This window comes from Medicago truncatula, chromosome 3 (assembly GCF_003473485.1).
Source record: "Medicago truncatula cultivar Jemalong A17 chromosome 3, MtrunA17r5.0-ANR, whole genome shotgun sequence".
Classification (NCBI taxonomy): Eukaryota; Viridiplantae; Streptophyta; class Magnoliopsida; order Fabales; family Fabaceae; genus Medicago; species Medicago truncatula.
The window spans coordinates 29671788-29678504 of NC_053044.1; the positions used below are offsets into that span (position 1 = coordinate 29671788).

The window sequence follows — 6717 nt, forward strand, 5'->3', positions numbered from 1 at the left end:
TTTAGATCTACATCTTGTTGTTAAAGAGTTTGGATAACAGGGGAGATGAAGGAAGATGTACCACCTCATTTTGGATGCTTCTTTGCATGCAGTTAATATACACAATTAAATCTAATTTTTTTTTGTATCTTATATTATGAATGTTCATAGATATTTTCAAATCAAGGTAACAATATATTGTATAGACAAAAACTTGAAGGCAATCTACAAAGGAAAAAAAATTAATTTCTTGTTTTTAATTTCAATTACAAATTTACCTCCTATTATGTCATTTACTTGGAATTATTTGTAAAAGAAATAATGTTTTTTTTTATTGTTTTCTTGATCAAATTTTAGTGTTATATGGTAGAGTGCAGAAATGAGATATGATATATACACATTTCAGTTACAAACATTTTTGCGTTTTAAAACATGTTTCCTATTTATTTTGTGCAGATTCTGTCGCTGGTTCCAGTTCAATCAAACCAAACTAGAGAGACATGCGGTTTGAGCAGTTGTGGGAGATGCAACATTAGTTTGAATAAATTGATTTTCATTTCAATAATCTCCTTTGTTTTTTACTTTTGAATAATAAGCTACAAAGAACATTTTATGTTGTATTATGGCTTTGGATTCCGTGGATTTTATGTATGTCAAGAATAAAAATAATTTGCTTTAACGTAGATAAATATCTTTCAGTTTCAATGCAAATTTCAAGTATTTAACTATCAAATGTGTGTTATTGGGAATTCTCATCTGATATGATAATACTTAATTCAAAATCTATCAACAAAAAAACTCTTCAAAAAAAATCAAGGGTTAATCCCTATTTTAGTCTTTGTAATATCTGTCTATTGTTTGTCTCCAAGAGACTAAATTACAAGTTATTGATGATAATGTTTGTACGGCTTTTATGGGGATCTCCTTTACACTCTTACTCTTTTCGGCCGGCAGTGGATGCGTCAGGTGGTTTGTGGGACACGTCGTTGGTGGAGGTTTGGTCGTCAGTTAGTATGGTACATGTGTTAATTATACATGGCCGTTTTCTACAAAATAATGATGACTTTTACTTGCTAAACGTTTATGCGCCTTGTGACAATGGTGCAAAGCATCTATTATGGAATTCTTTATCAGTGCACCTTCAGTAGTTGACGGGGAAATGCATTTGTTTATGTGGAGATTTCAATGCGGTACGACATATGGATGAAAGAAGGACGAGAGGGATGGTAGTTCGTTCTCTGGATTATCATCCTTTTAATGATTTTATAGATAACAATGTGTTGGTTGATCTCCCTTTCAATGCGGTACGGCATATGGAATTTTACTTGATCTCCCTTCTACATTCTTTTTATTTTGGTGTTCGCTTGATTCTCCTTAAGTCTGTTCTGTCCTCTCTGCCTGTTTATGCCCTTTCTTTTTTCAGAGCTCCCGCAGGTATAATTTCCTCCATTGAATCTATTTTAATTAATTTTTTTTGGGGTGGGTGTGAGGATAATAGGAAAATTTCCTAGGTTGACTGAGAATCCATTGTTTGAGAAAGGAGGTTGGTTGTTTGGGGGTAAGGAGATTGAAAGAATTTAATATTTCATTGTTAGGAAAATGGTGTTATAGGTGCTTAGTGGAGAGGGATGGTATGTGGCTTAAGGTCTTGTCTTCTAGTTATGGAGAGGATGGAGGTAGGAGGGGATCAACGTGGTGGCGTGAAATTGTGAAAATCCAAGAGGGAGTAGGGGTTGAGGGTGGGAGCTGGTTTGAAGAGAATATTACTAAATGCGTGGGGAACGACTTTAACACGTTCTTTTGGTCAGATTGTTGGGTTGGTCCGACGAGGTTGAAGGAGAGATTTAAGAGGTTGTATATTTGTCCATTCATAAGGACAAGACGGTGGGGGAGATGAAAGCTTTGGGTTGGGGGGACGATGGGAATCCCTGGAGTTGGAGGTGTGGGCTACGGGCATGGGAGGAGGACTTAGTGGGGAAAATTAAGATTTTACTCTCTAATGTCTCTTTACAGGATTCTAGACCCGATGTTTGGATATGGCGAATGAATGTTGGAGATGGTTATACTGTTCGTGGAGTGTATCAAATGCTCATGAGGCAGGAGATGCATGTTCATGATGACTTCTCGGACGTGGTGTGGCATAAAAGCGTTCCTTTGAAGGTCTCTATTTGTGCTTGGCGACTATTACGCGATAGGTGGCCAACAAAGGATAATTTAAGGTGCCGTGGAATTATTTCATTGGACTCCCAATTATGTGTTTCAGGGTGTGGTCAAATTGAGTCAGCTGAGCATTTAATTATTCATTGTCCTAATTTTGGTTCTCTTTGACAACATGTTAATAATTGGCTTGGTGTGTATTATTTTGTGGATCCTCAAAATGTTATGGATCATTGTCAGCAATTCAAGTTCTTTACCGGTGGTTATTTTCCTCGTCGTTCATTCCTTCACTTGATTTGGCTTTGTTGTATTTGGGTCATATGCAATGAACGAAATCAAAGGCTGTTTTCAAATAAGATTAAATCAATTACACAGCTTTTGGAGAAGGTAAAAGTCACTTCTCTTGCTTGGTTGAAAGCTAAGAATGTTTGCTTTCCTTTTGGTTACCATATGTGGTGGCAACAACCCCTTGTTTGTTTGGGGATTGGCTGACTGTTTTCCACCTTTTTGATGTATCAAGATTGGTTTATGTAATTTTATTCTACTTGTTTTGGCACTCCTTGTGCTAGAGAGCAGAATCTTTTGTTAATATATATCTCATTTTGGCTTGTTAACAAAAAAGAGCGAAATTCATATTCGATCCCAATAAAAATATAAGTTTTGATGCCACCCTTGTAATATCAAATTCTCCAACTTTAATATCTCTTTTAGCCTTATCATTGCAATTTTATTTTTGGTGGCCGATGTTTGAACCCTAGATCATCTTGTATATATTACGCATTGTATCTACTAACTGAGCTAAGCTCACGATGACCTTATCATTGCAATCTGGTTATGTGGCAAGGGAATTTTGATCCCTTTAAAAATAAAGTTTTGATTCCACCCTTGAAATATAAAATGTATGCTTATTAATATATATATATATATATATATATATATATATATATATATATTTTATTAAAATAGTAAAACGGAAATAAGATCGAATAACATTTTTTTATTGATTTTAATTAAAATAAAAATATGTATGCGCTTTATCACCTTCACATTGTTCTCATAAACCTTCACATCGTTTGGTTCTTCTTTGACAATGATTGATTGTGTAAAACTTATTCTAACTACACATTGCATATATATAGTGATTTGTATATGAGTACCTTCATGTAAAAATGTATTAAATTATAAATTTGCATGTTATTATTAAAATCTAAAGCTACAAATAGTAGCTTCAAGTAGAATTGCTCTTGGTTTACAAAATAATTGATTTCTAATAAAAAAAAAAAAAAAAAAAAGCCAAACACAATTTTATAGAGTTAGAATTGATTTTGACACTTGAAAAAGACTTCTAAAGCATGTTAAAGTGAAACCAAAGACTTACCAATAAAGATCTTGTATTAGCTCCTTTTTTTTTACGTCAAGAAGATTTGTATTTGCTCCTTAATAAACTTTCATTCTCTTCATCTTCTTCAAAATCAAAACTTAAGAATCCAAAATTAAAATGCTTAGGGTTTTAAAAACACATATGACAATGAGTTTACTAGATTCGACCCCAAAATTGAAACAAAAAGCATACAAGCAAATATCAGGACCCCAAAGTTTACTAGATTCCAATAGGTGCACTTCATGCTTGGTCCTTAAGGCGAGCACTAATCTTCTTATGTCTAGTTTAAATTCTGACAATACTATTACCATCTAAGGTTTTAGCAGCTTTCTTCCTGCCTTTCCTGTCTGGTTTAATAAGACCATCTTCTATGAATGTTGCAGAAGGTACGGGTCAGCAGAGTGAGTTTCCTTCAAATTGGCTAGAGTACCATCTGTGTCTATATCATGCTCTAGTGACCTTTGACAGTTGCTCTTGTGAGCCTCATGGTCAGTATCAGGTTCCAATGTGCTATCAGTAGCATCAGTATCCTCATCCCCCCAAAACTTACTCAAGATTTTACCATCTTTCAAACAGGCAGCAGACAAATTCTTAGGGCCAGCAATGAAGTGAACTTTTCTCTTGTCTTGCCCTAAAATCTCATCAGTAGTAATGATGGGAGAAATGATAGGCTGCGGTGTCAAATTATCATGAAAAATAGGATCCCTAGCATCATCAAGTGACACAGCAGTAACATTGGGGAATGACAACCTCCCAATGTTGCTACTCTGATCTAGAGAATAGGGACTTGTAATGGGGAAAGTCTGCCTCCTATTAACAGGGTCCAACACAGGATTACCTTAACTCAAAGCAGCAAGTGTAGAGTTCCTTTTATCCAATTTACCAGGATTCTCTATAATTGAGCTATGAGTCAAGTTTTCCCTCTATAGGGAACTTCCCCCCACATTTGGATTTTTATCCAGTTGCATAACCAGTATAGTGGGAGTGGGTTCCTCATCACATGGCTTAGCCTCCCCTGTGACATGTTCAGCGTCATTTTCAAGCAACTCAAATGAGTTGTGAAGAGTGATATTCAAGTTGTCTCCATTGTTCTGATGCTGAGCAGTTGAAGAATGTTCAATAATGAGAGCTTCAGAGTCATTGTTGTCTTTAGCTGCCACTTCTCCATCCTCAAGATCAGAAAGTGAGACAAAAGGTGCCTCTTGAGCATCAGAATGAACAGAGAGCATAGCAGGCTTATTACCAACTGCTTGAGTGTGAATAGCATCTTTATTAGCAATTGCCTCATCAACTTTATTGCTAGGGGTCTTAGCAACATTGTGCTTATTGGTTAAATCAGTTTATGGATGAGTTCTTTGCTTCACAATGTTAACATTTTTGGGAACCTGAACATCCACATGCATTTTGGAGCAAGAATACGATAAAAATACCATAAAAAATGCACAATGCGGGTGTTGATATACCATAAAAATGCCTTTAATTTTTTATGATTAATTATTTTGAGCAATAATATATATATATATATACACACACACACACAATAAAGAAATTTCCCTCTCAAAAATTACTCATGCCTATTAGAAACAAATCCTTCCCGCAGACCTGCATAAAATTTTTTTTTTACGAAAAAATAAAGAAACATATGTATTGCTGCCCAGGATCGAACTGGAGACCTTCAGTGTGTAAGACTGACGTGATAACCACTACACCACAGCAACCAACTTGAAAAAATTGTGCCTCACTGATTTTGTCAGTCTAGGTCCGCCCCTGGGTATATGCTTTTGATAAGTACAAGTTTTACTCACTAGTATCAAAAGTTATTGTTTGCATAACTGCATTCATCATGTTGCCATTATGTATGTGTTTGATCTTGAAATCAAAGATAAGAAAGGCTAGGAAAAAACAGTGATTGACCATCTCTCCTACTTGGAGAATGTAAGAAAATAACCAGTAATTAGTTTTGATGAGAACAATGCTCATAAGAGAATAATTTTATTCTTTAATGTGTGTTAATTATTCATGCCAAAGTTAAATTGAAGATCAAGAAGATACACTCCGATAGCATTTCAAGCAATATCATCTACATACATACTTTGATAACACAATAGACTCTGATGAATTCACATTCTCGTAGGTTGAAGAAACATGACAAGCTATCATGTAGATAATGGACCAATACAATTTTTTTTGTTGATCATCCTCTCTTTCTTTTTATTAGAGTATAGTGAATAAACCATAGTTACATTAGCTTGTTGTATATATTGCTTGTTAAAATATATTTTAAGGAATATGTAACAAAAAAGGGATTTGTATTTTATGAAAAGTGAGTTTATGTATTGGTATAAGACAATAAGAACTATTCGAAATGGAAGAAAATGAAACTATTGTAAAAATGTTCTCCCGATTCCAAACCCTAGCCTCAAGTCTTAATGCACTTGAAAAATGGAACTTTACAGTAGATCACGTCAAGAAGATACTAAGGAGTCTGGCAAGCAAATTATGGCTCAAAGTAACAACCACCCAAAAAGCTAAAGATCTCAACAAACCAATTCTAGAAGAACTACTAAGTTTACTTAGATCTCATGAGATAGAGCTCATTAAAGATGAATCGGAAAAGAAGTCAATGGGAATAAGCCCTATAAAGTCAATAAGAAAAGGCTACACAAAAAGGCTCAATAAGTAGAAACAAATGATGAAGAATTAGCTGACCAGAGTGAGGGTTTAGGAAATGAAGAACTATGAGTCAATGTTGGAACACTATGTTTTGCACACTTAATCATGTGTTTGGCACACGTCAGCGCGCGTTGAACACATACATATGCATGTCTAGCATATGTTAGCGTGTGTCCTCCATTGATTAGCGCAGCGCAAGTCAACTAAAGTCGTTAATGTGCCATTAGTGAGACAATATCATGTCGTTGATTCCACAATGATATCTATCTCGACTCACCATTTTGGTTGTCTCATTGATTTTTGCACTATATAGTGAGTGCTCTGCCATCACAAATCCTTATGCAAAATGTTTTTTTAGTAGTCAAAGAAATTTTCTCTCTTACCCCCCTTCACCTTTTATGAAACCAGTGAGCAAAATCCTTATAAAACTCAACACAAAACAAAATCATGATACGCTCAAAATCAAAGCGAGTGAACAGTAAAGGAACGATACTGGAGAATCAGAAGACGTGATTGAGAAGAAGATG

At 35.1% G+C, this 6717-nt stretch overlaps 1 non-coding gene across 1 annotated transcript; it reads right to left on the reverse strand.

Annotated features, from left to right (window-relative positions):
* Window positions 1-5162: 5162 nt before the first annotated feature.
* Window positions 5163-5235, reverse strand: TRNAV-UAC (transfer RNA valine (anticodon UAC)). The gene has a single exon. It is a non-coding gene; the product is annotated as a tRNA-Val (tRNA).
* Between the last annotated feature and the right edge of the window lie 1482 nt (window positions 5236-6717).